Source organism: Micropterus dolomieu, linkage group LG13 (genome assembly GCF_021292245.1).
Source record: "Micropterus dolomieu isolate WLL.071019.BEF.003 ecotype Adirondacks linkage group LG13, ASM2129224v1, whole genome shotgun sequence".
Taxonomy (NCBI): Eukaryota; Metazoa; Chordata; class Actinopteri; order Centrarchiformes; family Centrarchidae; genus Micropterus; species Micropterus dolomieu.
The window spans coordinates 25,096,510-25,108,558 of record NC_060162.1 but is presented as its reverse complement, the minus strand read 5'-3'; the positions used below and the strand labels follow the sequence as shown (position 1 = coordinate 25,108,558).

The 12,049-nt window shown below is 40.1% G+C and overlaps 1 pseudogene; it reads left to right on the top strand.

The window, feature by feature from the left end:
- Positions 1 to 12,049, top strand: part of LOC123982285 — a 19,999-nt pseudogene that overhangs the window by 4,146 nt on the left and 3,804 nt on the right.

Sequence of the window (12,049 nt, the reverse complement as noted above, 5' to 3'; positions counted from 1 at the left end):
ATGTTGAATATCAGGCTTGATGTAACTTGACTTGATTTAATAACTATTTCATTTAATCAAGTACTCAAATTTTCATCTATGTATACTATGTATCTGTGCTGCAAGCTAGACCACAACAGTGGCGTTTGTTATTTATTTTTCATGTGCATGTTTTCGCTTTGATGTTAGCTGCTGTCATGAAATGGGACCCAGCTGCTACAGAGGCCCAAATAAAGTCTGCTGCAGCCGATCATTTGAAACATGCTCCCGGGAGAGTCGGGGGTGGTGGCTACAAATAAATATATTGTGGACCTAATAGCAGCCACATTTTGTTAATTCTTTACTGTTTTAACAACATTTTATAGTACTTTTATTTATAACTTTACTGTTCTGGCAGTAATACAGTTTTATTGTGTTAATTTATACTTTACTGTTCTGGTTTTAAGTTTGGGTAAAATTAGTAATAAAAATATATTTTGAGATTTAAATCATTGATTTCTTCGAGTGATCAGTTTGGTTTACAGGAAAATACTAGGCAGTTTATTAAAATTATATTGATAAGATAAAAAGACTAGTATATACACTAGTTATTCAACTGAATATTCAATATTATCAATATTCTTTAAAATCTAATTTAGATCTGTGTCTGCAGTTTCATGACACGACAACCATTAAGTAACTGGGTTTTTCTCAAAACTAACTAACTCTAACATTTTTTAAAGTTGGATCCTACCAAATATTCACAGATGGGATTTTCATGTCAGTATGGGTCTTAACAGTCTTTGGCATTTCTACTAAAGAAAACGTGTCTAATATTTATTCTGCCTTTAGATGTCTTAACAAATACGTCTGTAGCACGTCTTTAATTGACGTCTAAACAATATCCTGAAAAGACGTATAAAAAACCGCTAACTGCGGACCACCCTCCACTTTTACCTTTGTCAACTCACTTGACCTTTTACATTCTCTTAAACATGGTCCAAAAATTGGACGACCGGACGAGCCCCCACTTGTTATGCCCAGCTCGTGGAAGAACATAACAAAGAGGGAAGGTCCGCGCAGAAAACAGTTTAAATGAATCATAAGGTTTTATCAAAAGTTACCTCAACTTGTAATTAACTCAAAACAAAAGTAAACTTGAACTCATCATACTCAAAGCAAACAACCAAAAGAAAAGGAGCTCCTGAAAGGCACCCGCCTTCCAGGAGAGAGGTCGCGAGGAGGAGAGCCATCTTGGTTCACCACAGTTTTTTAAGGACTTAAACAGGTGGCTGCAATCACCAACGAGGTGGGTGTGTCCAACCAAACAGGAAGACAGACCTGAAAAGAAAAGGACAGAGAACAGGCCAACCCCCAGGCCCCAGGCCGTCACACATACCATTAAGAAAGGAAATGACTTCTTCAGGCTATATGGAAATGTAGTTTTACTCATGTTCCGCACACTACCCGTACTGTAATTATGATTATTATGTGTATACTATAATGAACAAGATGACTAGTTGGTGTTTGAGGGACGCCACAATATGGTTTTCCAGCCAGTTCACTAACATCGGCTATCACTAATATAGCTCCAGTAATAGTTAACGTTACCTTAACATTACTTCAGGCTGTGATTACAGCGACTGATGACCGATCTATGTTTTTCCCGCACTAAAGCCATGACCCCTTGAGCTTTAGCTCTAGCTTAGCTAAAGCCCCAGGCGATAACCGCTTTCCCCGACCAGCATCAGGAGCGCTCACACATTTTATCCTGCCTAGGAGAGTGATCTTAGACCTGGAGCCATCTTTTATTTCTTGTGAGCCGCCGAGTGGGAAAGTCTGACACGAAGTGTGATGAAGCTGAAGGAGAAAGGATGAAAAGGAGTGCCGGACCTGCACTTGTTTTTAGGAAGCACATACACGGCACTACACATCGCAACCACCATAGCCCCATTCAGAAACCCCAAGACCGCGGCAATGACACGGTTCTGGATGGGGTCGTACCTCAGGAAAATTAAGATTTTACCCACTAATCTCAAAGTACCGCAGGCTTGCATTCGGCGAGCCCTCAGCAGTTTGGTGCAACGTGAACAATCCTACTCTTCAAACAGACTCCGGGACCTGTCATGGATGGTGGCTCATGAGATCCTCCCAGTCAGGTCCGTAATGCACTACCGGGGCATGTCAGCGCACTCAACTTGCCCCCGACCAGGTTGTGGCGCGCCTGAGTCGGTAAGGCATCTGCTCTGGGAGTGCAGCGCTGCCGTAGAACAGTAGGCAACGGCCGGCTCCTTGCAATTCCCGTACTTGCCAGCAAGGGAGGTCCTCACACCACAGCTGGTGCTATATGGGGTGAGCCAAGGAAATCAGATACCAGCAAGTACATTTGCCAAACAGTGGCTCACCCTAGCCGCCATCTAAGACGCCATATGGACCTCCACAAACTTGCTGGCAAGAAAGCACATGCAGATCCCCCCCGTGGCTGTGATCCGGATGGCCGCAGCAACGGTCCAAACGGCCAGAGCTGCAGGCGGCGGGCCTAGGACACAGACACAAAGAAGAATTGCCTCTGTGCCCATTCGGACGGAGGAGCCGGAGCCACACAAGGAAAGTTCAAGGCAGCGGCGGCCTGACCCTCCGTTGGTGGGAAGGAGCTACAGGGTGAGGGTCTCCTCTGAGTGCCTGGACAAGATCCCGAGAGGCCGAGTTCCCCTTTGATAGGGACTCGCTACACTCCTGCACAACAGTGGACTTGGAGAAGAGCTTTTATTATCCATTTATTTTTTGTGAGTTTTATTTTAACAAATGCACTCCGCTCTGAAGACCTTTTAACAGAGACACTCACTGACATGGACAACCTGAAAACCTTTTATACCTTTAATTTATGACGTTATCTGTAATGCATTTTAAACACTTTTTTAAAATGTTGTTTTACAGAGAACATTTATCTATTTATTGACGTGTTGTATTTTAAAAGGTAACTTGGATTTGATATTATGAATCATGTTTGAATTGAGTGTCAATAAATTTTTCTCAAAAGAAAAAAAATTGCTCAGTGTACCAACAAACTGCCCTAATGTGTCATTAGCTGTTGGCAAGTTTGACTCTTTTGACAGACTTGAATCTTCAAATCTAGTTCTATGAAATGAACTAATCTTTTTCTGAGTCATTTTGTTCATTTAATCTAGGCTGGTTATTGTGGTGCTGCAGCCCTCTAGTGGGTGATTAAAAAACAGTGCTGTTCTCAAACACGGAAGGCTGCCTTTAATTGACAAAGTATAATGCACAAATTCAGCTCTTGAGCACTCTATCATCATTATATACACCCCCATCGGCCCACAACCAAATTTAAATCATGTAAAAACCACAGAAATATGTTGTCTATATGCAATCCACTACTCCGGCTAAATCCTTCCATCCACAATCTTTCCTGAGTATACAACCAGACCAGCCATATAAAGGCTTATGTATATAATTACTATCATTATCTCTAAAGTGCTCATTCATACAGCAGCCTAACATCCCTATCCATGAGTAAAATATTAATATCAGATTTGCGTATATAGAAGTAATAAGCTTGGTGCACTATATGAATAAACACACTCCTATTAAATTAAAAAACAATTTAATAATAATCTGGATCAAGCCACCAAGTTCTTAAAAGAACTCCAGCACAGAGAGAGGAACAAAGAAATATTAACACATTATATAAATGCAGCAGTTTGGCAGGTCTGGACGCAGAATGGGCCACATCAGGTCCTGATTCTGCAGACAGAGAAACAAACATGAGCACACCGCTCTCAGACACGGCCAGGTTGTTCCCCAATCAGGAGCTGTGAAACAACAGCACTGCTCTGTTGATACATAAAAAGTAAAAGTTATGTTGCGTTCCTATATATTCCTGCTCGACAGTAGGAGCTGTCGCGTGACAATTGAACGACTCAAACCTAGAGACCCACAGTTGCTATGAGTCGTGAACTAATCAATTCTGCTTCCTGTGCTGCCTGCTTACCACAGCCCTGTAGCCCAGCTGTCACGTGACAAATGAACGACTCAAACAGACCCACAGTTGAGAGTCCTGAACTAATCAATTCTGTGTCCTGTGCTGATGGAGCCCATTCAGCTGCCGTGTGACGAGTGAACGGAAGAGTCCAAGATCCTTCACACATGCGTGAAAATGAACAATTTACTCACTGAGACAAACAGTTCCTCCCGAGTCATACACACTATTAGGTCTTATGAACGAAACGTTCATTGAACGACACAACACTAGCAAGACTCTTTGTACAAGTAAATGGAAACAAGTTTGGGATTAAAATCCCATAACTTGAAATGGAAAGTAGCATTGATTTGGTTAAGTAGTCTTAACTTGAACCTATGAGTTATAGTAGTAAGTTGAAGTTAAAAAAAGTTAATTTAACTAAAATGACAATGTTGAGACAACTAGAACACTGTAGTTATATCAACGTTATAAACTTGAAATTAGGGCTTGAAACAAAGGCAATCCTCAAGTTGAGTTAACTTGCATTTTTGAGTCAGGAGGTGAACTTGCATTTCCAAGTTAAACTAACTTGAAATGTCTTATATTTAGTTATCTTAACTTAAAAATGTGAGTAGAAACAAGAGAAAGCAATTTTCCTTGAATGAACAATGTATATAGTTGTATAAATTTCAAACAATAAATGATTAATTAAGCAAATTGTATAATGTAACATCATGAGTTGAAACAAAGCTTTTCTTAAAGTTGAGTTTACTCATATTTTTAAGGCAGCAATTGAACTTAAAGGTTCAGTGTGTAATATTTCTGAGGATTTATTGACAGAAATGCAATATAATATCCATAACTATATTTTAAGTGGTGTATAAAGGACCTTACATAATGAACCATTATCTTTCTATTATCTTAGAATGAGCCATTTATATCTACGTAACCGCAGGCACCCCCTTCTGTGGAGGTTGCTGTATTTTTTCATCATGTTTCTACAATAGCCGACAATGAACAAACACTACAGAGTGCGTTTTGTCATCACGGCGTTCTTCTTCTGCTTTTATAATTCCGGCAATGTAGATACCCGTCACTACATTAAATGCGTCCGTAGAAGAAGAAGAGGAAATAATAATGTTAATAATAATAATAATAATAAACAGACTCTGAGTAGTCCTCTGGTTTATTAGAAGTAAGAAGAGAAGTGACATTGGGACAAATGAACGAGCACACACGTTATTTAGCATGAGAGCCGACAGCCTGTGGATCTTTATACCATGAAGCCAGAAGAGTTGGACAGATACAGACAGCTGACGGCAAAAATCATGGACATAATCGGTGCGGATTTTCCGAGATGGAAGGCTCTGATGTGGGACAGATGTTTTCAAAGCGGAGCTGAAGTTGTCTGTTTTCTGCTGGACAGGTAATTAAGTTAGTCGGACTTCTGCAATGCAAATGAAAGCTGTTGTTTGATAGCTTTAGCTAGAAGCTGGCCACAATTACCGACAGACCTGACGTGTTTCTCCTGTCCACATCTGTAAAATATGTAGTTGGATTAATTTCATGTAGCTACTCTCTCTCTCTGTTTTGGCTTTGTAGGTTATGTTCCTGAGATAATCAGCGGATCACTAATTGGCAATAAGAGGTAGCTTCCAGCATGAAAGCTCAGATCAGCCAGCTAAACTTTTACTGCCCTGGTAGAAAAAAATATGTTGTTGGATTGTAATTTAATGTAGTTAATTCTACAGCGCTCTGTTATGGCTTTGCAACATGGACAGAAATGTGCCCTTACCTTCCTGAGACAAACCGCTGAAGAATATTATTGGCAATAAAACGGTAACAGCATGGAAGCTCAGATCAGCAGCTACACTTCTGTTGAATACTGCCCTGGTGGAAAAAATGTATTTATTTTACTGCTAATAGTGACACATAGCATAACCGTGTGCCTATCTAGTGACCCATAATAAATACTTTCTGAATTTGCATTTGAAAAAACATTTGTTTTGGATAGTGCTTTACCACTGTGAACACAAATGTGTATTTTATACTTTCACATGCTAAATGCCCATTAAAAACGTTGCACCGTTTTACCACAAGCTAAAATTATGGCAGTCAATATTGCTTTGTGTTTCTGTTGTATTTTTAAAAATTTAAAAAGACATTTTGGTAAGATTTGCAGATTGCTTATCTAATTAATTAAGCAAAGTGAGAGGAGCCTTGATCCTCACCAGCCAATGCATTTGTAAACTTCATGTATTTTGTGGTTTCTAATGGACTGTGGTACAGAAACAGTGAGGCTTACATTTTCCTGTTATCTGTCAGTGGTCATACTTGATGACATTTACATTGGTATGTACCATAAAACTTATATAAGTTATATATATATATATAATAGCCCAGGCTTTTATTTGCTAAAATCACTGAATTGACCCTACCTATATTTGGGACAGGCGTCCATATGGGACAGGCCTTTAATTGCTTTTGCACAAAACTGAAACTACTATGGAACAGTTTATTTATTTCAAACAGAATAATACTTGTATAAAAATTATCAAATAAAATCAAATACACGGTGGTGCGGTGGTTAGCACTGTCGCCTCACAGCAAGAAGATCGTGGGTCATTCAAACCCCGGTTGCCCCGGCTGTGTGGTGTTTGCATGTTCTCCCCGTGTCTGCGTGGGTTCTCTCCGGGTGCTCCGGCTTCCTCCCACCGTCTAAAAACATGTAGGCTAGGTTGATTGGTTACCCTAAATTGTCCTTGGGTGTGAGTGTGAGCGTGAGTGGTTGTTCGTCTATGTGTGGCCCTGCAATGGACTGGCGACCTGTCCAGGGTGTACCCCGCCTTGCGCCCGATGTCAGCTGGGATTGGCTCCGGCCCCCCGCGTGTATTAACAATCTAAGCAGTTTAGAAGCAGCTAAAGCAGACGACCCCGCGGGATTATGAGGATTTATACATCCATAGAACTTCTATAAAAACTAGACCAGGCGTAAAATTGATGCAGACGTTTATTTGTCAAAATGTGTTCCCACACCAGGCCAGTAAACGGGGTAGGCGGCTATTTGGGACTCAGCCATTAATTTAAGTTTTACGTAAGTCCAGATGAGCCAATCCTCCCAAGATGTAACAGTATGATTACAGTACAGTAAATTATGTATTACAGGAGAATGAGGCATCATGTAACACTTCATTTCTTCATGTGGCTGTTGTTTAATGAACAAGTACCAATAATATTCACAAAACATATGGTTTTACTGAATAATCAAGTAAATGTAATTTGTTAATATGTCAATGTAAAGAAACCTGATTTCTTGACTGGCAACTCTCTGCTATCTCACAGAGGACATCTTTTGTCTTGTCTCAGGCACCGTAGCTATACAATTCGCTTGGATAGAAGAGGGGGGGTGCAATTTGAAACTCTCACTAGATGCCACTAAAACTTACACACTGAACCTTTAAGTTTTTAAGTTGAACCACCTTGATCATTTTTGCAGTGCATGGTAACTTATGCTTAGGCTATAGCGATATCATCCTACAGAGACTGCTAACTGCTTTGAAATGTGTTTAATATTTTTTATTTGCTCCCAGTCCGTTTCACACAGCCTGTCCCAGCCGTTAAAATAAAAGGGTTTCATTTTTCTTATGTGAGGCTGAATATTACGAGCAGTTTGGTAGGGATATTGAAATTAATCTTAATATAAACGTAGCTTATTTATTTTGCGTTAGTAGCTATCTTATAGGCTATCACAGAGACTGGTCATGTTCCACCCCACCTTTTGTGATGTGGGCCTAGGCTAATGAGGGGAGTTCTCAGTAGCTTAAATGTTGAGATTCAGCCTTTCAACCACTATTTGATCACATTTTATGGCATGAATGGATTTTTCGTTTCATTGGTTTATGAAGTTAAGTTAGAACAATCTTTGGAACACTTTTGATTATGTTAAATGAATTAATCTCATTTTTGAAGTGATGAGGCGTTCTAAATAGTGAGGTGGAACGGCCACTTTTTCAGTGCCCAAGTCGACTGTGTGTCGACGTTTCCACAGAAACGCTGACACACAGTTGAGCTGAAAGAATAAGGCTAATATTTTCATAGACGCCATAAAAAAACACATCAGATCAACACATTATTATAAAGAACGCCTGTTCATTTCAGCATTCACACTGTTGGCAATTTTCTGTCTTCCTGCATGTGTCAGCTGCAGCTGTTTTACTGAGACTATGTCATCTGTCTGTAATGGTACAGCTTGCTCTTCGTTAGTAAAATATGACGCTCTGCTGCCAGAGGACTTGTTCATGTCTGCGACTGGTCATCTGCTGCTAACACCGCCTCTTTTATGTGAACGTGCTCACGGCTGGATGGGAAACCCTGGGTGTGTTGGTAACCATTCATGACACAGAGTTGGCTTTCATCATATTGGATAGGTAAACTAACATTACTGCAAAGCATGTGAAATATATTGTGAATTTGTTCTTTAGTTAGGTAATGTTAGCTTGCCAGCTAATGCCAAGCAGCTGCTAAAGTCATCCAGTGCAAAATACCACAGCTGTATGGCTTTACACATTACGATCCATATTGCTATCCTGTGTAACCACTAAAGAGTTGATTTTAGCCTGCTAGAAATTATGTAACGGTACAAAGCAAATGTGGAGCGATTTGTTTATACTAGCCTATGCTGATGCAAGGCAGGAACAACCAGCTATTGTTAGCACGGATTGACCACTGTTTGCTTCCTAACGTTCAATTAAGATTTATTGTGGTTTTACCAATACTCGGGTATGCAGCTTCTCCGTCATCTCAGTCTCTGTAACTTACGTGACCCACATAATATACAATAGTGAAGCATCACGGCACAGGACAACAACACAGTGGAAGACCCATTCACTACAGTAATGTTACTTACTGTCTACTTACTGTTTTAAAGTGTTACAAGAATTTCATTATAATAATCAGTCTAGTTCAATAAATGTTTCTTTATCATCCAGTGCATTTAACTGTGCTGACATTGCTGTGCCTTTGGTGAAAGATACACATGTAACGTTAGTGAAAAGCAGGCAGGCGAGCTAACATCGATGTATCATGTGGGCTAAATGCATTCACACAAGCATAGATTCCAGATGTGAGGAAAATCCTCAAAATGTCAATAATAATAATAGAATAATTATAATATAAGCTAAAGAATAGAAGCTAAAGAAAGGAAACAACTACAGTCGCATTCTTTGCCAGCAGGTGGCACTAGTCTAAAGATTGTAGAGGCTATTACTAGTTGCGTTTGACTTCATGTGGCCTTGCGCAGCGCTGACTTAATGTGATGCATGCTGGACTTAACATAAGGCATACTGGTTAGAAATTGTGTCCGAATTTTGCCGGTGCTGCAAAACGTCACCATGTCACATGACATTAAAACCTCATGGGAGCAAGGCGGCTGCAGACGCTGAGTCCAGCGGCCGCAGTTGCTTTTCTCAGGCTGCACAAATAGTGGTGGTTGGAACCACACTATTGCCTGGTCGCGGCATTTGCAAAGAAAAATGCCACAAGATCAGTCATTGATCTCAGCTCACAGTAAGCTGATGCGTGTAGAATGTGTCTGACTTGACGGCGCCGTTTTTATACCCTGCCCCTGCAGTCACCTGCAGCTCACGTTAGACATTCAAGTTGGCAAAAGTCAGCCGCCGTCATCTCGAACGCACCTAATATGTTATCCTTTAGGTGGCGACTTCACCGCCTAGAAATGCAAATGTCTGATATTAGCTGAGCTTGATTTCAGCGCTGCACATTGATTACACTCCTTGTGTCCTTAAATGTCACTTTGCATTGTTTAATATTGGAATTTGTTTTTATCTGTTTTAAAGACTCCAGCATAAGCACGCCAACAAGCATATCGTCTGTTTTATTTTTGGTTATCTGTTTTATAGTTGTAAAAATATAGTTTGTTTTTAATTTTAGTATTTGTATGTAGTATTTTATTTTTGTCAGTATTATGTTTAATGTCACTTATCACTTTACTTCTTCCATACTATCCACTTGCTGCTGTAATGCTGAAATTTCTCACCTGTGAGACAAATAAAGGCTGATCTTATCTTATCCTTGTTCCTGAAAGTAATCTAAATAGTTGTTTGTGGTAGAGCTTTGTCTGCTGGATCAGAAATCTGACCCTGTCTCCCTTTAAATGACTGTTTGTCCCAGAAGCCCTTGACTCAAAGTGCCGATTCTTGGTAATTGCATCTGTCGTCTTCTCATTTTCTAATCTCTGCAGTCACAGTGAGGAAATGATCATTGTTTGCATTGCTCTGTGTCGTCACCTCTGCATGATACCAAACCAACCTTTAGCTGTAAAATTAAGGGATGTAAGCGCACAATCAGAATTGGTCATTTTGATTCTGCATGTCACAGATGTGGTACAAAACTATTAGGTCAGTGAGAACCTCTTGCTACGAGAAGGTAGAGGTTAAACATCTCCTGACGACTTCAGTTAAAAACAGAATGTTTTTGGAGTAAAAATTGACAAATGAGCAAAAGAGCTGATTGTTTCATGTTAAACATCAATGGATATGGTCAATTGAGTTGCACATCTAAACATTATGGCAACTTTTTCAGGGTGTACCCCATATTTCGCATAATGTTGGCTGGGATTTGCTCCAGCCCCTCCACATCCCTGTACAGATAAGCAGTTTAAGAGGATGGATGGAAGAATCTACACATTGTTTTATATCTCCATACTTTTTATACATTTTTATAATGTGGCAAGCTAGCCAACAAAGCTAGACTGCAACTGACGCAAGAGTACTTACAGTAACGTTACTGATGTTCCAGTGTGTTACCTGGTAAGTTTGCTAACATCAACTCAAGATTTATGGCTAGCAGCTAAACCTCTGTGAAACCTCTGGCTGATTTTACTTGTGTCAAACTTCAAGATAAAAATACTACCTTATGTTGCTTTCATACCATGTTTTCTATCATCATAGCAAAGAGTACACAATTATAAACAATAAATAAAATGTTCTGATCACTATTCCTTATAAACATATTTATATATCATGTCTACCTGTACATAATATAGATTTTCACACCATTAACTCCGTCAGTACAATGGGGTAATGTTTCATTGTACTGTTTGAGTTTCTCTTTTTTATAAAAATCTTAATTTGTCAATTGTTATTTAGTTGACAGTTTCGAAACCTTATAAGAGAAATTCTGAGAGTGAGTTTTTGCCAAAAAAGCAGAAGTAGGTGTATGTGTTTGCTAATTGTGAGCAAACCCATCAGTGATTCTCTGTATGTAGGCTCTGCAGAGTGCTGATATCGTCTCATGGGCATGCGCTCACTGTTCAAGGAGGAGGACGTCCTTCTCTTACAAATGAAGAATAGCATGGAAGAACTTTTAGGGTTGCATTCCAAATGTCCTATTGAATGTGTCACCTGATAAAGTATTTGAAATGCTTATTAATAGCTGAAGTTTTGATCAGTTGCAATATATCAGCTAGAGGCTCCAGGAAATGTTTCCACCAAGCAGTCCTGGATGTGTTGTTGCTCTTTAGTACATGGTAGCCTGGTTGCAGTGTATGAGTAATGGACTGAACATCTGTATTAGAGAAAATGACACTTATTGAAAGCTGTTTGTCATTATTAGGGATGGGAATCGAGAACCGGTTCTTCTTCGGAACCGGTGCCCAGTGAATCAATTCCTTGGAACCGTTAGCACGCCTGCTTAACGATTCTACTTATCGGTTCCGCTTGTGGCAAATGCGTCATGACGTCACACATGCGCTGCATTGTTTTGGTTCAGAACGCAGCAATCATGGCATCGAGGCAGAAGCGCTCTAAAGTTTGGTTATATTTCACGCGAAAAGACGACAATACGGTCATTTGCAACACTTGTAAAGTTTCCATTTCGTCAAAGGGGGGAACTACCTCCAATATGCAGAAACATTTGGCCACACAGCATGCAATTCATTTGCAGGACTGTCGCGTGTTTGATACACTACTACTTAGCGACGCAAGTGAGTCAAGCGGCAGCGGAGCTAACGGGACGCCATCTGTTATTAATGCCGAAGGTAACTTTAAACTCTCCAGGCAGGACAGGCCCTGTCTACTTAGTTAATGTGAG